Source organism: Triticum urartu, chromosome 5A, assembly GCF_056163025.1.
Source record: "Triticum urartu cultivar PI428250 chromosome 5A, HENAU_Tu73, whole genome shotgun sequence".
NCBI classification, from domain to species: Eukaryota; Viridiplantae; Streptophyta; class Magnoliopsida; order Poales; family Poaceae; genus Triticum; species Triticum urartu.
The window spans coordinates 280,595,785-280,620,729 of NC_141877.1; the positions used below are offsets into that span (position 1 = coordinate 280,595,785).

Sequence of the window (24,945 nt, forward strand, 5' to 3'; positions counted from 1 at the left end):
ATTCGCAACATATTGTATCAACGGACTCAAAATGATAATGACAAAGGCTGACAATAAGATTACTAGACTTATGGTATTAACCATAATGCAAGCAAGTAAGAAATTCAAGAACAATAGGTTGTTGAGGATTTTCACAAGAACGAATGGTACTACGAAGACTTTTGTGAAGTACATGAGTCAACTGAGGATAAGCGGATACTCGATAGGTGCACAAGGTTATCCGTAGGGGTATTCAGATGACAAGGAACTGGAAGGCAGTAAGCTCAAAGGATTCTCGGAAAAAGGAGAGCAGTTCAGGGCATCTTGTAATAACAAGAACAATTGGAAAAGAAGGTATGAACAACAAGTGCATGCAGCTGTCCTTAGGGATTTATCGGTGATATGGAATTTCAACGGCATAGGCACAAGGGTTTCGGGGAAACATTAGAGAGTATCTTCGGAATCTTCTGAAGCAGCAGGCGATCATCTGAAATAAGGGGCTCTCTGGGCTGAAGTAGTTACGAGATCCTAATGTTAGAGTTAGCAAAATTGTTTAACCCGAATGGAAGAGAGATCAGAGTCCCAGAGTATAGACGAGGAATAAAAGATCCTAATACCACACAATTGGCGACGTGGGCCCGTAAGCCACACATCCAAGTTAGTAAAACGGTTTTTGGTTTCTAGACTCAACTTCGGCCAAGGAGTTGGAAAGGGGGCTACCTACAGGCAATCGGCTCTGATACCAACTTGTGAAGCCCTCGATTCAATCATACACTAATCATACACGCAAATGTGTACGATCAAGATCAAGGACTCACGGGAAGATATCACAACACAACTCTAGACATAAATTAAAATAATACAAGCTTATATTACAAGCCAGGGGCCTCAAGTGCTCGAATACATAAGCTCAAAAACACAAGAGTCAGCGGAAGCAACAATATCTGAATACAGACATGAGTTATACAAGTTTGCCTTTAGAAGGCTAGCACAAAAGCAACAACGATCGAAAAGGCAAGGCCTCCTGCCTGGGAGCCTCCTAACTACTCCTGTTCGTCGGCGGCCTCCACGTAGTAGTAGGCACCCTCGGGGTAGTAGTAATCGTTAGTGGTGTCGTCTGGATCCTAGGCTCCAGCATCTGGTTGCAACATCCGGAAATAAAGGAAAAGGGAAAAAAAGAGGGAGCAAAGCAACCGTGAGTACTCATCCGAAGTACTCAGCAAGCAAGGATATATACTACATATGCAACATTATCAAAGAAAGGTTGTATATGTGGACTGGACTACGGAAATGCCAGAATAGAGAGAAGGCCTAGTCCTATCGAAGACTAGCATCTTCAAGAAACCACCATCTTGCAACAACAGGAGGGAGTAGGGTAGCATAAACTAAAGTAGTAATAGTGTTATCAACCTCGGCCAGAGATCCTTTCTCGACTCCCTGCGAGAAAGCAATCCCAGAGCCATACTATCCAATTCTCATCACAATCCATTTCTCATCACAATCCATTTCTCATCACAAGTATCCAGTTCTAGTTGTATCGATCGGGATACAACTCCAAGTATCCGTTACCGTAGGACAGGCTATCGATAGATGTTTTCTTCCCTACAGGGGTGCACCAACTTACCCACCACGCTCGATTAACTCCGGCCAAACACACTTTCCTGGGTCATGCCCGGCCTCGGCCAAACAATACGCCGCAACCCGACCTAGGCTTAATAGAGAGGCCAGCACGCCGGACTAAACCTATACCCCCAGCGGTCATGGGCCATCTCCCCAGGAACTCCTGCACATTGCGAGGGCGGCCAGTGAGCAGACCTAGCTACCTCCCTAAAAAGGCAAGAGCTTACCAGTCCAACTCGGTGCGCGCCGCTCAGTCGCTGACGTTGATTAAGCTTCGGCTGATGCATACGGCGCAGAACGCCCATACTAGTGCTATCAGGCCAGAGGCCCCTCGGATCAAATATCCAAATCGTAGTGGATTAGGAACGCGCGGTAACAAGCAAAGACTCACGAAAGATGTGACCCCGTCGCTCCGTCTCGAGTACTTGCGGCAAGGGCCAAGAATGCCCGGCTGTGCCTCGTAAGTATCTCATGGGCACCCTCCAGGTCAACCCGTCTCCACATCACTCACAAATATGCTCGCGCGGGTACCCCTCAGGGCCGACCCGTCTTTAGTAACTGGGTTCAGAGTAAAGTCATAGTAACCATAGTAACTGTGTGTCTAACACCAAGGGGAAAACTCGAGGAATCACCCCCGGTGAATTCCACTCGATGTAATCATCAAGGTGAACGTAAGAGGATCCACCCTCGAGGTTCACACTTAAGGGGTTGCACGACAGAGCCGTATCGGAAGTGGTTAAGGAGGAAATCACCCTCGATGACCACAACCTGATAGATATACTACAAAGATCTCATCATGAGTGATGTATGAGGTTCCACCCTCGGCACTCGATGGTAACTCTGCAGAGTCGAGCAACAAAAGGGGAAAGTGATGTGCGGTGCCGGGGCCTGGTCTTCGATCCCGTTGATCGGGTCTTCGATGATGAAGCAGGGGCAACAAGGACAAGATGGGGGTCACTGATGGATCACTAACCAACCTATACTAACCAGTTTAGGATAAGCAGGTAAGGTAACAATAAGCAGGATACAAAAGCAGGCTATGCATCAGAATAGGAGCAACCAATTACAGTAGCAAAATCTAATGCAAGCATGAGAGAAAGGAAATGGGCGATATTGGGATGATCAAAGGGGGGGCTTGCCTGGTTGCTCTGGCAGGGAGAGGTCGTCGGTGACGTAGTCGATCACAGGGGCGACATCGATCTCGGGGTCTACCGGAGAGAAGAGGGGGAAGAAACAATAAATATAAAAGAAACAAAGCATCATAAAGCATATAACATGGTAAAACGATGTGCTAAGGGTGACCTAACGCAGTACTACTCGATACAGGCGAAGGGGAAAAACATCCAGGAAATGTTTTCCTGAAGTTTGGCATTTTCCGGACAAATGAATCGGAGGGGACGGATCCATGTTCACTATGCTAGAGGTATGTGACAGGTATGTGGGTGGCATATTCGGATTCGTCACATTTTTTTGAGCAACTTTGATATATAAATTATTTTCATCTGAATTATAGATTATTTTATATGATTTTTCAATGTTTAATTGAATTTCTAATATTCTAATTTTGTTTCAAAACGAGTTGACCAAGTCATAATGATGGGTCAAAAGGAAAGGTGTGGCCCACATGTCATAGGCTAGATATTTTTAACTTACCTTAACCTTTAAATTATCAGTGAGGTCCACATGTCATATGCACATTAAACTAAATAGATAACTAGCTAATCTAATTAGTGTTGGCTCAATACCAGGTACTTCCGGCAAAGGCGATACGACCTACGACGAACGACGATGACTAACAAAGCCCGCTGACAAACACAACAAAGTGATTTACGTCGAGTTGCACCGTAGTACAAAGCTAGCCTCCAATTGATCTAAGACTAGCCAAAATGAAGAGTAACATACACTAGTAACATACACATATCCGTAGACTATATTATTATCTTCATAGTGGATAGTAACTTAACTGTGGTAACATGCAAAGATTCATTTATTAGGTTATAAACTCATATTGCATTGAGACATGTGATGTTACAGTAACTAGCTAAGTTACTACAACTACCTTTCTCCTCATTAACTCATTACCACATAAGCAAATTTGCTGAGTTGGACTCGATGTTACTGCTGAAATTACTCCCACTGTGGCTAGTCTAACACGTACGCAGTACCACACAACAGCTTTGGCCGGTCAATCTGATTTACTAGCCGGCTGAACTCACACGCATGCACGTACACTAGAAACCGATTGGATTTCCATGGGCATGATGATTACTTTATTGTCTTGTAAACTCACGGTTCGATTTACAAGGGGTTTTACACACGTATATGCCAGGTTACTTGACCGAATTAGAAGAGAAGACTATCCTACATGGTCACTAATTCAAGTACTCGTTGGATTCCTATACGTACATGTAATCTGATACTGGGTTTACTTCCAACAATTAGCACTGAACTACCTATGTTAACAGCATCGGTGTACGGGGAAGAGGCACAGCAGCAGCACCGGCATATCAGCAAGAGAAGCTAGTGGCGGGAGCAAGCAGCTCAAGCAGCAGGCAGGGGAGGCGGCGAGGAGTAGCAGAAGTGAGGAGCGGCAGCAGTGGCTTGTAGCAGTAGTAGTCTAGAGCAGCAGCGGCAGTAGAAGAGCACCAGTAGCAAGGCAAAATCAGTAGCAGTATGCAAGAGCAGCAGCGAGCAGTAGCAGCAAACGACGACACGGAGCAGGGCAGGCGCGTGCGGGAGGCAGGCCGGGCGCATGGGGAGCATGGCGGAGCGCGACGGGCGTGGGCAGGGGTCACGGCGAGTGCGGCCAGGGCATGGTGGAAGCACGGCAAATGCGCACACACAGCAAACTTCGGGCGCGGCCATGGTAGTTAGCGGATGGCGGCCTACGGCAACGGGTCGATGGGCAAAGGAGGGGGAATCAGGGGAGAAGCTCACCGCGAAGCTCGTGGACATGGTCGGGGAGGCCGGGGTTGCCGGGATGGTGCAGATCGACCGAAGCTCCACGGCAACCGTAGGAGGAAGATGACTCGATCCGGTCGATGTAGCGCGAGGGGCCTCAAACTGGTGCCCTTAGAGGAGGTAGACGAGGCAGACGGAGCTCCTGGACAGGACGGAGTGGCGAGGGGAGGTCAAAGGCCACGGCAGCGGCGACGACGCTGCGACGACCGTACTGGTGTGTGTGCGGGGGAGCGAGCAACGCGAGAGAGGGGGAAGCGGCTAGGGTTCGGGAGGGAAGGTCGCGGCGTCGGTCTTAAGGGCACCGGAGAGGTGCCCGATGGCCGGCACGTCGCCCAGCCTCAGTCACGGCGGGTGGATGGCCGCCACGGCCCTCCTGCTCCTGCTCCTGTAGCGAGGAGAGAGATGACCAGGTTGGGTTGGGCCAGCTACTGTATTCTATTGGGCCGAGTGCACAGTGCCACATACCCCTTTGTTTTTGCCTAAAAAAACATACTCCTTTGTTTTTTTATTATGTATCTTGTATTTCTCCTCCGCTTTGCATCTTATTTTTAATACCAAATGAATTTTGGTGAACATGAACTTTGGTACATAAATATTAGACAATAGTTTGAGTTGGCACACAAGGTTTGGAGGCGCTTGGAGTCAAATAAATAATTGTTTATTTTGAAAAGGCCATTTTAGTTGATGTTGGGCCACTTATTAATTTCCTAGGAATATATTAATGAGTCAAACGAAGTTGGTTTCAACATGACAATGATTAAGAAAATTTATAGAATAAGGTAAACATTTTAGTTTTACTTTTTGAAGAAATAAATATTTGACTTGCAATTTAAATTTGAATTTTACTTTGATTTTGGACAAGTGGCCATTTGCATAGTAATCATGATGACATGGCCACCATTAGGGGGAGATTACTGTTGCATGATTCTCGGGGTGTTACACTTTAGAGTTGCATTTAATTCTTTCCAAAAGATCCCACCGAAATTCAATAGTCTTCTTCATAAAAGAACCAACACAAGAAGTATCTAGCATGGTTTGATCGTTACGAGAAAGCCGGGCATAAAAATTCTGGATAATAATTTCTATTGAGAGCTCATGGTTGGGGCATGAATATAACATTGACTTAAGCCTCCCCCAAGCTAGAGCGATACTTTCTCCTTCATGAGGCCAAAAAATTATATATATAATTCCGATCACGATGAACTAGATGCATAGGATACTTTTTTTGGTGGAACTCCAATTTCAAACGATTCCAATTCCAAGATCCAATACCATCGCATAGCCTATTACCATGCCAATGTTATTCCCTTCAAAGATAAAGGGAAAACCTTTTTCATAACCTCATCCCTAGGTAAACCTGCAATCTTAAACAATCCACAAATTTGTTCTACATATATCAAGTGCATATCAGGATGTTCGGTTTCATCTCCTGCATAAGGATTAGCTAGCAATTATTCTATCATACCTGAAGGAATTTCCTATTCAATATTTTCAGTAGGTGCAGCAGGTTGAGGGGTAGCTAATTGTGGTGCCGGACGAGGTGAAGATACCCCGAACAAACCGCTCAAAGGATTGTTTTCCATGGTAACAAGTGACAATAAATTTCAGCACACTATGTAAATATTTCCTTACCAAATTCCACTTACCAAAGGCGCTTCACTCCCCGACAATGGTGCCAGAAAATAGCCTTGATGACCCACAAATATAGGGCATCAATTGTATCTCTTTTCGATAAGTAAGAGTGTCGAACCCAACGAGGAGCAGAGGGAAATGACAAGTGGTTTTCAGTAAGGTAATGTCTGCAAGTGCTGAAATTGTAAGTAGCAGAGTAGTTTGATAGCAAGATAATTTGTAACGAACAAGTAATGATAGTAGTAATAAAAGTGCAGCAAGGTAGTGTAAGTGCATCTAGTGCCCCTTAGTGATTTTGGTGTATTGAAGACTTATAGGTTAAGGGACTAATGCGTTTGTGAGTGTAAACAGGTCTATAAGTCTATGAGGAGTTTGATATTTACAGGAAAAGTCGACCCCTAAAAATGAATATCTTTGACTGAAGATTTTGGTATTTCTGAAGACTTTCATGAAGACTTTGAAAGTGAAGAAATTGGTGTGTCTGTGAAGACTTGATATTCATGCGAGGAATATGAAGCTTGAAGACTTTTGTTTTCATAGTTTTGTTTTTCTCTTTCTTGAGTCATAGGAAACACCGTACTGTTAAAGGGGGTTGAGGAAATACTAAGGAAAAATTTCCATGTGATGCTCAACTCAAAATCCTACGTCTACCAATCCCTTCGAGTGAAGCCATTGGAAATCTCATACAGTTCAGTCAATTTCTTCAGTGACAGAGACGAAGTTCTTCTGGTCTCTGAGGAATTTGTCCTGACTGAGGAGTTAGGAATTCGCCAGTGCGGATTGCCTACACAGTGAGGAACATGATAGCCCTGAGGATTTTGCTACTTAAAATTCCGACCGTTGCTGTGCTATGCGCCAGCTGTCCCAAAATATCTATCCACCTAACGGTCATATCATTGAAGGGCATTTATGTCTTATCATGTCGGGCTGCTCCCTAGGCTATAAATAGCCGCCCCCTTACAACCACTAGCTGGTTGGCTGCTCCAAGAGAAACTGACACTTGTCATTTGAGAGCAACCCATCCTCCGAGGACTTTGAGCAAAAATCATCAAGTGAGGAAAAACCAAAAAAAACCAAAACCCAAACACCTACAAACCCCAAGTGATTGAGCATCACTGAAGAGATTGATCCTGAGTGGATCCGACGCTTGTTACCATTGAAGACTGTGCTTCTTCCAGACGGTTAGGCATCATGGTCTAGAGCATCCAAGAGGAATTGTGGATCGCCGAGTGACCAAGTTTGTGAAGATTTGGAAGTCGCCTGAAGACTTACCACGAGTGATTGGACGAGGTCTGTGTGACCTTAGTTCAAGGAGAATACGGTGAGGACTGGGTGTCTTGGACTAAGTGTCCTTGACTGGGTGTCCGGGACTGTGTGTCCTCGAGTTTAAATACTCAGCCGCTCCAACCAGACGTACAACTGAGACAGCAGTTGGAACTGGTCTACCAAATCATTGTCTTCATCAAGCTTACTGGTTCTATTTCCTCAACTCTTTCATTTCCTCATAACTGTGTTGTGTGCTTGTTCATATCTGTGTTTGAAGACTTTGACTGAAGACTTCCTCAATTTCCTCAGTTCAATTTCTTCAGTCTGTTTGTCTTCATCCTGTGTTATCCTGTGATTACGCTTCCTGTACTCTGTGCATGTCTTCATTTCATCATAATGACTATGCTTGTATTCTATTATGTTTACTTTTGAGTACTTATTCCGCTGCTAGTAGTTCTTCGCTAAGGAATTTCCTCACCGGCAAATTCCTTAGTGAAGAATTTCATAAAAATCGCCTATTCACCCCCCCTCTAGTCGATATAACGCACTTTCAATTGGTATCAGAGCAAGGTACTCCTTTCTTCTGTGTGATTTTAGTTTAATCGCCTGGAGTTTTAGTTATGTCGACCGCAGGTATGATCAAGGTCTCTGCTGGGTGTCCTACCTTCGATGGGATGGATTACCCCTACTGGAAGAATAAGATGCGAATGCATCTTGAAGCAATTAATAACGATCTCTGGTATGTTGTGGAAAATGGTGTTCCCTCAGTCACACCTTCTCTAAATGCTGCCGATGTGAAGAGATTCAAGCAACTCGACTCTCAAGCGAAGAATATCATATGTGGCCATCTGAGCAAAGGACAGTATGGCAGAGTGAGTGCTTTGGAAACAGCGAAGCTTATCTGGGACAGGTTGTCCAAAGTGAATGAAGGAGTCTCAACTCAGCGTGACTCTCGAGTTGATGTTCTTCGCAATCTCTTCAACTGCTTCAAAAGACTCGACAATGAAAATGTTTAACAAACCTTCGATCGCCTCATTGACATCTCAAATGAGCTTCAAGCACTTGGTGCCACTGACATCACTGACCATGAGGTGGTGAAGAAATTGCTGAGATCGCTTGATTCCTCATTTGACACTCGGGCATTGATGATACAAGAACGTGCTGATTACAAGTCACTTGATCCCGCTGATATTCTCGAGAGGCTAAATACTCATGAGTTCCATCTTGCTGAAAAGAGAGATCTCTATGGTTCAAGCTATGGCAGAACACGTGCACTGAAGGCCAAGGCAGTATCTGAGTCCGAAGATGAAGACTCTAGTAGCAACCTTGGTGATCCTGAAGAACTGAGCCATGATCTGGCTCTACTCGTGAAGAAGTTCCAAAAGTTCTCAAGATGTGGTCGCCTTGGAAGATCCTCAAGGAGCAATGATTCCTCATCCAATGACTACAAGAAGAGGCTCTGTCACAAATGCAAGAAACCTAGACATTTCATTCAAGATTGTCCTCAGTGGGAAAAGGAATCAAAGAAGAAGAAATACAAGGATTACAGTTCTGATGATGCAAAGAAAAAGAAGAAATCCACAAAATCCTCATCATCAAAATCCTCCAAGCCTTCATATCACAAGAAGAGCATCTCCAAGAAGGCCAGGGCATTCATTGGCAAGGAAATGGACTCTGAGGCTGAATCTGAAAAAATGAGGAAGAGGAGTCATCTGAGGAGTCCGAATCCGGAGTGGCGAGCCTTGCTCTCGCTACTGCATTCGTCGGCAAGTCTATCTTCAGCACTGAAGAAAATGACCTCACCAACAAGGCTGATGAAGGCGATGATGACTACGCTCCCACCTATTGCTTCATGGCAAAGGGTGCCAAGGTACTCAAATATACCTCCTCTGAATCAAGTGAGAATGAATCTGATGAAAACCTTAAACCCAGCTATTCTAAACTTGCTAAGATTGCTATAAAACAACAAAGGGCTTTAGAAAAGGTTCAAAACATGCTAAATAAAAGTGGTGATATGTTGGGTGAAGAAATGGATCGCACTGAAACTTTGACTGAAAATCTTCAGAGACTTCAGTCCAAGCTTGACAAACTTCAAAGTCATCATAACACTCTCTTATCGGATCATGAGAAGCTTTCTTATGAATTTCTTCAAAGAAAGCAAGACCTTGAGAAGCTAAGAGTGAGTTATGAAGATCTTCAGAAGGAGCGCGATTCATTACTTGCTCAACAAATCAGCGCTTCTCAGGAAGAATTTGGTCCACCATGCTTGAAGTGCATTGAACGTGAATCTGCTAATTCTTCACCTGAATGTTCAAATGCTGCTAATGTTTCAAATTCTTCACATGCCTCTGCTATCACTAATTCCTCATCTAAGGACATTGCTAGTATCACTGACGATGCAGGGCTGAAGGAATTGTACACGACAGGCATGTACAAAAGCCTCAAAGGGCACCAGGCTCTTTGTGATGTGCTTAAAAAGCAGATCCTCAACAGGAACCCTAGGAAAGAGGGTATCGCCTTTGAGAGGAAACTCAATGCTGATGGTACATATTGGAAGCCTGAGCAGTACCCCAAAACTACATGGGTCGCTGCAAAGGGACCTCTAGTTGATCCATCTAACTTATCCGGATTTGCATGTGAATCTCCTCATTCTGATGATGAGTCAATTGACTCCAACTATAAGTTATTCAAAAATCAGAATGGTGAAGTATTTGCTAGATATGTTGGCACTAACTGCAGGAATGGCTCCCCTATGAAGAAAATCTGGGTTCCCAAAAGATGTCTTGAAAATCTTCAGGTGAATGTCATCATGACGCCACCTGTGAAGAATAGGAACCCCAGATCAAATTATTCATATGGACCAAATTCCTCATATGGAGCAAAGTCCTCATATGAATATCATCGTGCTAACACGTCTGTTTCGCAGGGAAGATCTAAGGATTATGGATATATGCATTATTCTTCAAATCATTATGTCCATAAGTCCTTGAAGAATTTCTCTGCATACTCTTATGCTTACTCTAACCCCTCTTATGTGAAACGAAATGGACTGGCTTCTATGCCATCCTTCTTGTATGGAGCTCGCAGAATGATGAACTCTTTGCCACCCCTTCAGATGTGGGTGGTGAAGAAAAAAGAACTAATCTCTTCTGCAGGGTCAGGTCTCCAGACGCACATAATCGTCTGAAGAATTTGCTGGAGACCTGAGCATGCCTGAAAGGACGCAGGCTAACCATGAAGAAATGAACTTCCATTTCTCACGTCCTCATATTGCGTTATTAGTTCTTTTACTTGATGAAATTGATCTGATGAATTGATGTCATATTCTTCACTGATGAAGTATATGAGTTTGTAAGCTGCACTAATTCATCTGCAGGATGATCAACCCAAAGCCACTGAGTGGGTCCTCGATAGTGGATGTACAAACGACATGACTGGTGACAAGAATCTATTGATGGATGCTCCATTATCTCCGTCGCATCTGAAGCATATCATCTTTGCTGACAAAGGCAAAAGTCAAGTACTGGGTCTAGGTAAGGTTGCGATTACAAAGGATCGACACATGGACAAAGTCATGCTTGTTGAGTCCTTAGGATACAACCTTATGTCTGTCTCAATGCTTTTTGATCTTGATATGGTTGTTGTCTTTGGCAAGTACCGTTGTGTTGTGGTTATGGAAGCTGACAATTCCAAAGTCTCCGAAGGCTTTAGGAGAGGAGACCTGTATATTGTTGATTTCTCTACAGGACCACAACCAGCCGTGTGCTTACTTGCAAAAGCTTCAGAAGGCTAGCTCTGGCATCGACGACTTGGTCATGCAGGCATGAGGAATTTGCACACGCTTGCAAAGAAGAAGCATGTCATTGGCATCGAGAATGTCAAATTCCTCAAGGATCACCTATGCGGAGCCTGTGAAGCTGGGAAGATGACCAAGGCCAAGCATCCAACAAAGACTATCATGACCACCACTCGCCCGTTTGAATTGCTTCACATGGATCTCTTTGGTCCTAATCATTATTCTGCTATTTCAAATGAAGCATCTCAATATGGCTTTTTTATTGTTGATGATTATTCTCGCTACACATGGGTACACCTTGTTACTTACAAACATGAAGTGCAGGAAGTCTTCAAACGATTTTCCTCAAGGGCTTCAACCAACTTTGGTGTGAAGATCAAGCACATCAGAAGTGACAATGGCACTGAGTTCAAGAATTCTGGTCTCGATGACTATCTTGATGAACTTGGTATTACTCATGGTTATCTGCTCCTTACACTCCTCAGCAGAACGGCGTCGTGGAGCGCAAGAACAGGATTCTTGCTGAGATGGCTCGCACTATGCTTGATGAATACAAAACGCCTCGTTGTTTCTAGACTGAGGCAATTGATACTGCATGCCACATCATCAACAGAGTATATCTTCACAAATTCTTCAAAAAGACTGCCTATGAACTCACTGATAAGAAACCCAATGTAAGTTATTTCAAAGTCTTCGGTGCTAAATGTTGGATTAGAGATCCTCATCACAACTCAAAATTTGCACCGAAAGCACATGAAGGTTTTATGCTTGGTTACGGAAAGGATTCGCACACCTACAGAGTCTTCAACAACGTTCTTCACAAAGTTGTTGAAACTGTAGATGTGCGGTTCGATGAAACTAATGGCTCGCAAAGAGAGCACCTACCTACTGTGATAGATGAACCAGCACCTGAGGAAACTATCAAGTTCAAGGCTACTGAGGATGTCATTCCTACTGAAGAATCTGCTGAAGAATTCATTCCAGAACATGAAGAACGTCGAGCTAATGCACCTGAAGAAAATGCTGAAGAAAATGGTGCTGAAGAAAACGCTGATCAAATTCTTCAACGACAACCAGCTCATCCTCGCATTGCAAAAGAAGTGCAAGTTGAAAAGATCATCAATGACATCAAAGCACCAGGTCCTCTCACACGCTCAAAAGCTTCACATTTGTCTAACTTTTGTGGGCAGTATGCTTTTGTCTATATTACAGAGCCCACTAAGGTAGATGAAGCATTTCTGGAGCCTGAGTGGATTCAAGCCATGCAAGAGGAATTACATCAGTTCGAGCTTAACAATGTCTGGGAACTGGTCAAACGTCCAGATCCTCGCAAGCACAATATCATCGGCACAAAGTGGATCTACCGTAACAAGCAATATGAAAATGGCCTTGTGGTGAGGAATAAGACACGACTTGTAGCTCAAGGCTACACATAGGTTGAAGGAATTGATTTCGATGAAACTTTTGCACCTGTTGCTAGACTTGAGGCTATTCGCATATTACTTGCTTATGTTAACCATCATGATATCACTTTATATCAAATGGATGTGAAAAGTGCATTCCTCAATGGTAAGCTTGAGGAAGAAGTATATGTTGCTCAACCCCCAGGTTTTGAAGATCCAAAGAATCCTGACAAAGTCTTCAGACTCAACAAGGCCCTCTATGGCCTCAAGCAGGCCCCACAGGCTTGGTATGATACTTTGAAGGAACTCTTCATGAAGAAAGGCTTCAAAACCGGTTCACTCGACCCTACTCTTTTCACTAAATCTTATGATGGTGAATTGTTTGTGTGCCAAGTATATGTTGATGATATTATCTTTGGCTGTACTGACCAACGTTATAGTGATGAATTTGCCTATATGATGAGTGAAGAATATCAAATGTCTAGGATGGGAGAGTTGAAATTCTTCTTAGGTCTTCAAATTCGTCAACAACACAATGGCATATTCATATCTCGGGAGAAATACCTCAAGGATGTACTGAGGAAATTCGGCATGCAAGATTGCAAAGGCGTTAAAATTCCTATGCCCACAAATGGCCATCTGTGCACTGATGAAAATGGTATTGACTTCGATCATAAGGTATACCGCTCCATGATAGGTTCCTTATTATACTTATGTGCATCTAGGCCAGATATAATGCTTAGTGTTTGCATGTGTGCCCGATTTCAAGCTGCACCGAAGGAATCACACCATAAGGCTGTGAAGCATATTCTTCGATATCTAGCTCACACACCAACACTTGGATTATGGTACCCCAAGGGCTCGGATTTTGATCTTGTTGGATATTCTGACTCTGACTATGCTGGTGATCGTGTGGATCGCAAGTCAACATCTGGTACATGTCATTTCCTCGGACGATCTTTGGTCTGTTGGTCATCGAAGAAACAGAACTGCGTATCACTATCTACTGCTGAAGCTTAGTACATTGCTGCTGGTTCTTGCTGTGCCCAATTGCTATGGATGAAGCAAACTCTCAAGGACTATGGCGTCAACAAGAAGAATGTGCCTCTCTTCTATGACAATGAGAGTGCCATCAAGATTGCTCACAACCCAGTTCAGCACTCGAAGACAAAGCACATTCAGATTCGTCATCATTTTCTTCGTGATCATGTGTTGAAGGGCGACATTTCTATTAAGCATGTGAAGACTGAAGAACAGCTAGACGATATCTTCACAAAACCCTTGGATGAGAAGAGATTTAGCAAGTTGCGGTGTGAGCTAAATATCCTAGAATCTTCGAATGTTCTTTGAAAAGGACACTCATCCTAACACTTATGCAAAATTGATGACTTAGATGTGAAACACATGAAGAAACGTTTTTCTTCAATCAATGAAGAATAACACTCTTAGTGTGAAGAAATTAACGAAGAATTTGATTCTCAGAACCCTACAATAATTGTACGCGGTGTCTGAAATCATCATTCTTATACGGTGGGTCACGCCACCACCAAAAGTTGAAATTCCTCAAATTATTCATATTCTTCAACTTTGCATAGTCTTCACTGGTTCCGTCGTTTTTCTTCATTGGCTATATATATATGACTTTATGTCCTCTACAGCATTCACTTATTGCTATTTCTTCAAGTTGGTTTTCTGCTAAGTGAATGTGATCGGACCCTTCCCCTCTATGCTATACTCAACCCAATCTATTCACAAATTCTTCATGTGCGTTCTATTTGAAACTCGTTCAAAATCTTCACTGTGTCCTTGTCAGCTGAAGAAAGTGCGAACGGAACTTTAAAACCTATCTTATCGAAATTTTTGGTTTTGCCGCTCAAACCGTTCCGCATCCCACGATACACTTATCCACTCACCCACGATCTAACACGATCTCCACCTCTCACTGCGTGGGTGACACATGTCATGCGAATGAGAAGGGTCAGGGGCACGTTCGTCTAATTTCTTCGGGCGAGCAGTTTTTTCACCGTGGCTATAAATACCCCTCCTTCCCTTCCTCACTTATTTTACTCCGCTCGACCTCTCTCTCCAGCTCAAGCTTCTCAAACCCTAGCGCCGCCGCTACTTCATCGCCGCCGGTGAGGAGGAGCTTCACTGCCTCGACCTCGTCGCCGATGTACTCGCGCCGACCGCGGACATCTTCGCTCCGCCGCCACCGTAGCCGTCTTCCTCCGCCAAGTTAGGGCGTGAAAGATCTGCACAGACGAACTTCACATCTCCTCACTCCAGTTCATCGTGTTGTTCGTCCAGGGTAATTAAAAGTTACTTTTACTTCCCTTGTTGATTTGAATGATTATCTACAAAATCTTCAAAAGTGTTTTTCTTCATATCTTCACACACTGAACACCTCACAAGTCATCCGTTCTTGATTCGGTTCTCTAAGCATCATTTTTCTTTAAGATTCCTCAATTGTGTGGATCTTCAATCTATACAACTCTGGAACCTAAGACAAAGAACGCTTAGTGAAAATCTTCAAGACTCATCTGGTCAAATTCCTCAAACTTGTTCATTTTGAAAAACCTTCTGAGAACGCATATGACCTCTCCAAATTCCTCGCAACTATACTCTGTTCACAGGTACACATGTCAGCTGCTGAATCACTAGGTTCTCATCAACTTAACTCATTTGCAGCATTCCTTGAAGAAAAGTTGCATACTTCTTCAGAGAATTCGATTGTTCAAATTCCTCAACTAAAGAAAATGGCTGATGGTAAGAAGCCACAGAAGGGAGGAAAGAGGCCTGAGGTAAATACAACGTTTGAAATCCCTGATGACATATATGCTGGGTACTGCACACCTACTGAAGAAACCAAGAATGAGCGCAAAGTGTGCAGTCAGAAGATAGAGAGGAGATGGGCAAGAGAATAGAGGGAGTACAGATATGTCACTCCTAAGTATATGAAGAAATTCGCACTCAATCCTCCATGCCCAAGAGCACCATTGGCACCTGGCCAAATCGCTGATCCCACCAGCCTCAAGCACGGTGAAGACTATCCTGATGAATGGGCCAAGCGCCAAGGCAAGTTGGCTAAGCAAGCCAAAGAAGCAGTGAGGAAATTCAATGAAGACTCTGCTGCTGCTGCTGCTGCCTCTGCTGAGGCCCTTGCTGTCAAGCCAAAGAAGGCTATGTCAAAGAAGCCTGCGCGCAAGCCAAGTGCTTCACCAACAATGCCCTCAAGGCCAAGTTCCTCAGCAATGCCCTCACGGCCAGAATCATCAAAGCCCTCACGATAAATTCCTCATGCTGCTCCTGTTCCTCCAAAGTCCTCAGCTCCTCTGCCAAAGCCTTCAGCTGTTCCGACCAAATCCTCAGCATCTTTGCATCTCGCTTCGTGCCAAAGGACTGTCGGCATCTCCATTTCCTCACGTGTCTCAGCTAGTTCCTCAGCTGCACCAAGTTCCTCAGCTGGCCCTCACTTCTGAAGAGAAAGGCCACTGCTGGACGAGGTCCTCGCCCAAGTCCTCAAAAGAAACAAGTCGCTTTCCAAGTGCCGTCTGATGAAGACGAAGCTGATGATGATGAACTTGCAGAAATCATCAGAGACAGGCAAGTCAGGGCCGCTAGAGCCAAAGGCTCAGAGGTGCCACTGCTTTTGGATCCCAAGCTGATCCTCGACTACATTGATGATTGGCACAAGGACCCCAACACTCCCTTGCCTGACTTCAAGCTGACTCCTGGCCAGAGTCACATGCTGACCCACTTCATTCAAGAAGAAAAGTGGAAATTTGAGTAGGCCAGGCAGATCAAGAAAGCACAGTACAAGAAAGAGCGCTATCTGAAGAAAAACGTTGTCTCTATGACAACTGAAGAACTTGTCACTATTCAGACTGAGATTAAGAAACTCAGTGATGACTTTGACGCATATCGCGCTGATTGGCTTGGAGCCAAGGTTCGTTTTGTGAAACTTACGGATAACTTCACTTCCAATGTTGCAGCCCCAACGCAATAGGAAATTCCTCAGGCTGAAGCATCTGCTCAGCCTACTGAAGAAAATGCCAGCACCGCTGATGACAATCAGACTGCTGAAGATAATGTGAGTTCCAGGGCTGATGATTGCATTTCAGCCGCTGAAGAAATTGCCAGGGCACCCACTAGTGGTGTGCCTGAAGAAACTGAAGAACTCAGGGCAACTACATCAGTTGTGCCTAAAGAACATCAACCAGATTCCTCGGCTGCTCCTGCACCAACTTCAACTCCAATCCTTCCATCTGCATCAGATGTGAAGAAGACTAAGGCTGCAGAGCGTGTTGCAGTGAAGAAAAGGAAAGCATCAGCTGCTTCAGATTCTTCAGCTCTGAAGAAAATGAAGCCTATGACAAGCTCATTTGCAAATCCGATTGATGTTGTTCCCATCTCAACCAGGCCATCAAAGGACCTCGTTCCTTTTGATAAAGAATATGTGATCCCCAGCGGATCTGATGAAGAAACTCCTTCTGCTGCTTCGTCTGAACCATTGGATGAAGAAATTGAAGTGGATGTGATCCCTTCAACACCTATCATCTCCTCGCCTATGCCTTAGTTCACAGCTGAAGAGGCTGGTGTTGAAGAAATGGAAGATGACGATGTGGACATTGGCTGCTCCACACCCGTAATCAGTGATGAATTCTGGGAAAGTCGGCATCCAAACTCTCCAATGTTCACCCCTCTACAACAAATTCCTCAGTCCCCCACACAAACTGTTCACATGGGCTCTGAAGAAACTCATCCCACTGCATCTGTCCATGAGAAAATTCCATCCACTAGCGCTGAAGAAACTGCTGCTACTGAACAACCAACGACGCAGACTACCACTGAGGAGGAACCAGAAATTCCTCAGCCTAAAGAACCTGCGATTGAGACTCCTGAGGTCGTGATGCAACTCACTGATACTCCTCTGCCGAAGCCAAATGATCCATTCTCACGCAAGCAAAAGTTCAAGGCTGATGATTTCTTCGGCGAGCACGTATTCTTCGGAGACTACAACCCATATGACTCTGCTCGCATTAGGAAGAGGCGTTTCTGGACTGCCAGTCAAGCCAATTTCTATTCCTTAGTGCTGTTCAAAAAGGAGAAGATTTTCTACCATGAGCATATTCCTCACGTGGATATGGAATCTCTGCCGTGCTTCGCACCAGTCCTGAGTGTTCTTCACGATGCTGGACTGCTCAACTTTTGCTCTGACATCTGCGATTGGAATGAAGAACTGATTCTTCAATTCTATGCAACACTGCACATCACCGGAGATGCTGAAGATGTGAATTCATGGGTGCTGGACTGGATGTCTGAAAACACTCACTACACTGCACCAGCCTCTGAACTGCTTCGTGCTCTACCACTCAGTCCTCCCCTTGAAGAAGCTCGCTGCATCTACAGTGAACCTGAGCTCAACATCATTACATGCAGGTGCTGATGAAACCTTTGAAGCCAGGTCAAGCACCAAGAACCAAATTCCTCGTGAAGGAATTGCCGTACGTGCCCAGAACTGTCTATCATATTCTTACGAGGACAATCAGTCCTATCAAAGGACACGACTCATCTGATGAGGAAATTGTTGGCATCATGAAGAATCTGGTATTCAACATCGTTCATGGCATTCCTGTCAATTATCATGATTTCTTCATGAGGACTATGGCCAATGTTGCACTGTCTCTATTTGAGCTGAAGCCCTATGCACCTTGGATCATGAGATTCCTCAGGACAAGGTCTTCACTCAACTACAAAGCTGATTTCCAGAATCACCTCAGCTACTTGCCCCCAATTGAAGTCCTCAAGCAGACATATTCCTCAGTTGATGGAAAGGGCAAGGCACCAACTGTAGTAGATGAAGGCATTCGTCCATTGGATGGTCAGTTTCGCAAAGCTGCATCTTATTCCACCAATGATGACTCTGCCACACATGACTCTGCCAATGCACCTAAGTCCACTCCTCAAGCCACTGCTCCGCGCGTGATGACTGACCGTGAACTTCTGCTTAGTCTTCACCAGAAGGTGGATCGAGATCACAAATGGGTTAAGCGTCAGTTTGGTTCACTTCTTCACAACATGACTGCCACACACAATGCAGTGAAGAAAAACCACTACTACCTCCATCAAGTCTTCGGTCGCACCTAGGCAATCCTATCACATCTATATGGTGAAGAAGATATGAAGAACATGGGTCTCAAAGAAGATTTTGACTGGTCTGCACCTCCACCGAAGAAATTCAAGAAGGTCCAAGTTCCTTCTCTGGTGGCCAACTCATTTTCTTCATCACGCGACACTGATGAACATGAAGATTTGGACGACACTGCGGCAGGCCCTACATCAACAAACGACCCCAACAATGCTGGCACTCCTTCATCAACATGATTATCTTCAGGGGTGTTAGTCCTCATTTTCGATCCTTTTGGTCATTCGATGACAAAGGGGGAGAAATATGAGTTAGTCTTCAAGCGGGTCTACTATATGGGTGTTTTTTGCTAAGTTACAACTCTCGTTCTTCTGAAACTTTATTGGATCGAGTTGTAATCTTAAACCCGATGGTGCTATGATACTTTTGATGCACTGTGCTCTGATACTTTTGATGCACTATTCTGCATGCTTATTCCTCGTTAAATATTATTGCACGCATGCTGAATTTCATCAGGCACCATATTTCATCATGCATTTCAAATTCTTCATATTATATGTTAAATGCGTGTATGAATTACAAGATATAAGCGGAGATCTCCATGATTCAACTCTTCAAGTGTGCATTGCTTCAAAACCAAATTCCTCACTATGCACATCTTCAAGGGGAGTTCTTCTATATCTTGCAATCAAATTCCTCAATATCAGTAGTTACACTTTATATGTTTATCCCCGTTGAAAACTTAACCTATATTGTCATCGATCACCAAAAAGGGGGAGATTATAAGTGCATCTAGTGCCCCTTAGTGATTTTGGTGTATTGAAGACTTATAGGTTAAGGGACTAATGCGTTTGTGAGTGTACACAGGTCTATAAGTCTATGAGGAGTTTGATATTTACAGGAAAAGTCGACCCCTAAAAATGAATATCTTCGACTGAAGATTTTGGTATTTCTGAAGACTTTCATGAAGACTTTGAAAGTGAAGAAATTGGTGTGTCCATGAAGACTTGATATTCATGCGAGGAATATGAAGCTTGAAGACTTTCATTTTCATAGTTTTGTTTTTTCTCTTTCTTGAGTCATAGGAAACACCGTACTGTTAAAGGGGGTCTAGGAAATACTAAGGAAAAATTTCCATGTGATGCTCAACTCAAAATCCTACGTCTACCAATCCCTTCGAGTGAAGCCATTGGAAATCTCATACAGTTCAGTCAATTTCTTCAGTGACAGAGACGAAGTTCTTCTGGCCTCTGAGGAATTTGTCCTGACTGAGGAGTTAGGAATTCGCCAGTGCGCATTGCCTACACAGTGAGGAACATGATAGCCCTGAGGATTTTGCTACTTAAAATTTCGAGCGTTGCTGTGCTATGCGCCAGCTGTCCCAAAATATCTATCCACCTAACGGTCATATCATTGAAGGGCATTTATGTCTTATCATGTCGGGCTGCTCCCTAGGCTATAAATAGCCGCCCCCTTACAACCACTAGCTGGTTGGCTGCTCCAAGAGAAACTGACACTTGTCATTTGAGAGCAACCCATCTTTCGAGGACTTTGAGCGAAAATCATCAAGTGAGGAAAAACCAAAAAAACCCAAAACCCAAACACCTACAAACCCCAAGTGATTGAGCATCACTGAAGAGATTGATCCTGAGTGGATCCAATGCTTGTTACCTTTGAAGACTGTGCTTCTTCCAGACGGTTAGGCGTCATGGTCTAGAGCATCCAAGAGGAATTGTGGATCGCCGAGTGACCAAGTTTGTGAAGGTTTGGAAGTCGCCTGAAGACTTACCACGAGTGATTGGACGAGGTCTGTGTGACCTTAGTTCAAGGAGAATACGGTGAGGACTGGGTGTCTTGGACTAAGTGTCCTTGACTGGGTGTCCGGGATTGTGTGTGCTCGAGTTTAAATACTCAGCCGCTCCAACCAGACGTACAACTGAGACAGCAGTTGGAACTGGTCTACCAAATCATTGTCTTCATCAAGCTTACTGGTTCTATTTCCTCAACTCTTTCATTTCCTCATAACTGTGTTGTGTGCTTGTTCATATCTGTGTTTGAAGACTTTGACTGAAGACTTTCTCAATTTCCTCAGTTCAATTTCTTCAGTCTGTTTGTCTTCATCATGTGTTATCCTGTGATTACGCTTCCTGTACTCTGTGTCTGTCTTCATTTCATCATGATGACTATGCTTGTATTTTGTTATGTTTACTTTTGAGTACTTATTCCGCTGCTAGTAGTTCTTCGCTAAGGAATTTCCTCACCGGCAAATTCCTCAGTGAAGAATTTCATAAAAATCGCCTATTCACCCCCCCTCTAGTCGATATAATGCACTTTCAGGTAGCCCAATCCTTTTGATGCAAAGGACAGGCCAAAACGGTCTCTTGTGATAAGCAAAGCGTTCTTGAGGGTGCACGGGAATTTCATCTAGTCACTTTCATCATGTTGGTTTAATTCGTGTTCGATACTTTGATAATTTGATATGTGGGTGGACCGGTGCTTAGGTGTTGTTCTTACTTGAACAAACCTCCTACTTATGATTAACCCTCCCGCAAGCATCCGCAACTACGAGAAAAGTATTAAGAATAAATTCTAACCATAGCATTAAACTTTTGGATCCAATCGGTCCCTTACGGAATAGCGCATAAACTGGAGTTTAAGCTTCTGTCACTCTCGCAACCCATCATCTAATTGCTACTCCATAATGCATTCCCTTAGGCCCAAATATGGTGAAGTGTCATGTAGTCGACGTTCACATGGCACCACTAAGGGAATCAGAACATACATACTATCAAAATATCGAACACATATCAAGTTCACATGATTACTTGCAACATGATTTCTCCCGTGACCTCAAGAACAAAGGTAACTACTCACAAATGGTAAACATGCTCATGATCAGAGGGGTATTAAATAGCATATTGGATCTGAACATATAATCTTCCACCAAATAAACCATATAGTAATCAACTATAAGATGTAATCAACACTACTAGTCACCCACAAGTACCAATCTATAGTTCCGGTAACAAGATTGAACACAGGAGATGAACTAGGGTTTGAGAGAGATGGTGTTGTTAAATATGTTGATGGAGATTGCCCTCCCCGGGATGGGAGAGTTGTTGGTGATGATGATGATGATTTCCCTCTCCGGGAGGGAAGTTCCCCCGGCGGAATCGCTCCGCCGGAGGGCAAAGTGCTCCTGCCCAAGTTCCGCCTCGGGACGGCGGCGCTCCATCCCGAAAGTCCTCTCCTTATTTTTTTTCTAGGTCAAAATGACCTATATACCAGAAGATGGGCATCGGAGGTGGGCCTGGGTGAGCACAACCCACCTGGGTTGCCTGGCTCGCCCAGGTGGGTTGTGCCCACTTGGTGGGCCCCCTGTGGTACTTATTGGCTCCAATATTCCTCATATATTCCATAAAAATCCTCGTGAAGTTTCAGCTCATTTGGAGTTGTGCAGAATAGGTAGCCTGACATAGCTTTTTCAGGTCCAGATTTCCAGTTGCCGGAATTCTCCCTCTTGGTGTGTACCTTGCAAATTATGAGAGAAAATGCATTATAATTACTCCAAAAAGCATTATTATGGATAAAAACATCATAAATAACAGTAAGAAAACATGATGCAAAATGGACGTATCAGCTTGGATTGTTCATAGAGCGACAGGAGGTAGTAAGTATCTTCCATGCTAAGCAGGTTATTGATACATCTCCATGGTATCTACTTTTCCAAACTTTTTTGCCCTTGTTTTGGACTCTAACTTGCATGATTTGAACGGAACTAACCCGGACTGACGTTGTTTTCAGCAGAATTGCCATGGTGTTATTTTTGTGCAAAAATAAAAGTTCTCAGAATGACCTGAAACTTCACGGAGCTAATTTTTGGAATTAATAAAAAATATTGGCAAAAGAATCAACCAAAAGGGGCCCACACCCTGGAAACAAGGGTGGGGGGCGCCCACCCCCCTGGGGCATGCCCTCCGTCCTTGTGGGCCCCCTGGACCTCCACCGACCTCAACTCCAACTCCATATATTCACGTTCGGGGAGAAAAAAATCAGAGAGAAGGATTCATCGCGTTTTATGATACGGCGCCGCCGCCAAGCCATGTTCTTCCTCGGGAGGGCAGATCTGGAGTACGTTCGGGGCTTCAGAGAGGGGAATCCGTCGCCATCCTCATCATCAACCATCCTCCATCACCAATTTCATGATGCTCACCGCCGTGCGTGAGTAATCCCATCATAGGCTTGCTGGACCATGATGGGTTGGATGAGATTTACCATGTAATCGAGTTAGTTTTGTTAGGGTTTGACCCCTAGTCTCCACTATGTTCTAAGATTGATGTTACTATGACTTTGCTATGCTTAATGATTGTCACTAGGGCCCGAGTGCTATGATTTCAGATCTGAACCTATTATGTTTTCATGAATATATTTGTGTTCTTGATCCTATCAGTTATAGTCACCTACTACGTGTTATGATCTGGCAACCCTGGAGTGACAATAGTCGGGACACTTCCCGGTGATGATTGTAGTTTGAGGAGTTCATGTATTCACTAAGTGCTAATGCTTTGGCCCGGCACTCTATTAAAAGGAGGCCTTAATATCCCTTAGTTTCCAATAGGACCCCACTGCCATGAGAGGGTAGGACAAAAGATGTCATGCAAGTTCTTTTCCATAAGCACGTATGACTATATTCGGAATACATGCCTACATTATATTGATGAATTGGAGCTAGTTCTGTGTCACCCTATGTTATAACTGTTGCATGATGAATGACATCTGACATAATTATCTATCATTTATCCATTGCCTACGAGTTTGTTTCATATTGATCTTGCTCTGTTACTTTTTCATTGCCACTTTTACGGTTGCTACAAAACTGCTACTGTTACTTTTGCCACTGTTACCGTTACTTCCATACTATTTTGCTACTAAATACTTTGCGCAGATATTAAGTGTTTCAGGTGTGCTTGAATTGACAACTCCGCTGCCAATACTTGAGAATATTCTTTGGCTCCCCTTGTGTCGAATCAATAAATTTGGGTTGAATACTCTACCCTCAAAAACAGTTGCGATCACATATACTTGTGGGTTATCAAGACCTTTTTCTGGCGCCATTGTCGGGGATGATATCTCTATTCTCTGAGTCACTAGGGATTTATATCTGTTGATCACTATGAGGAATTTGAAAGATCAAAGAACTAAGATTTTTTCCTCAACTACGAGGGGGGGGTAAGGAACTGCCATCTAGCTCTGCGCTTGATTCTCCTTCCGTTTTGAGTAAACTCGCGACACCTACACCTACTATTGATTCTAATATGTCGCATGTTATTGATGATGCCACTTCTACTATGCATGATGCTTATGATGAAACTACTTCCATGCTTGATAATACTATGCCAGTTGGTGAATTTCTTGATGAACAACTTGCTAGGGTTAGAGAGAATGAAATTACTGAAATTGATGATATTACTGAAACTGAAGATTATGATTCTCTCCCTAGATATGAATTGCATGTTGTACCTGGGGGTTATATTATGGATGAGGAAACTGCTAGAGACTTTCTTTCTTGTAATGATAGAGATGATCTTAAGAAACTGTTAGCTAAGTCGAAAGAAAAATCTTTAAATGCTAGAATGAAATATGATCCTAATTTCGCTACTTCACCTATCTTTGTTACTGATAAGGATTACGAATTCTCTGTCGATCCTGAGTTAATTACTTTGGTTGCATCTGATCCTTTCTATGGTTATGAATCTGAAACTGTTGTGGCACATCTTACTAAATTAAATGATAAAGCCACCCTATTTGCTCATGAGGAAAAAATCTCTATTATTATATTCTCAAATTGTTTCCTTTCTCATTAAAGGGTGATGCTAAGTTATGGTTTAATTCTCTTGCTCCTGGTTGTGTGCGTGGTCCCCAGGATATGATTTACTACTTTTCTGAAAAATATTTCCCCGCTCATAAGAAACAAGCTGCTTTAAGGGAAATATTCAACTTTTTGCAAATTGAAAAAGAGAGTCTCCCACAAGCTTGGGGGAGGCTTCTCCAATTACTTAATGCTTTTCCTGATCATCCTCTCAAGAAAAATGAAATACTTGATATCTTTTATAATGGACTAACCGATGCTTCCAGAGACCACC

General features: G+C 43.7%; 1 long non-coding RNA gene across 1 annotated transcript; it reads right to left on the reverse strand.

Annotated features, from left to right (window-relative positions):
- Positions 1-806: 806 nt before the first annotated feature.
- LOC147971065 (uncharacterized) lies at positions 807-4,961 on the reverse strand. Its single transcript, XR_015604500.1, has 3 exons — positions 4,537-4,961; positions 2,739-2,807; positions 807-1,117 (listed from the first exon to the last, which is right to left on the reverse strand). It is a non-coding gene; the product is annotated as an uncharacterized LOC147971065 (long non-coding RNA).
- Between the last annotated feature and the right edge of the window lie 19,984 nt (positions 4,962-24,945).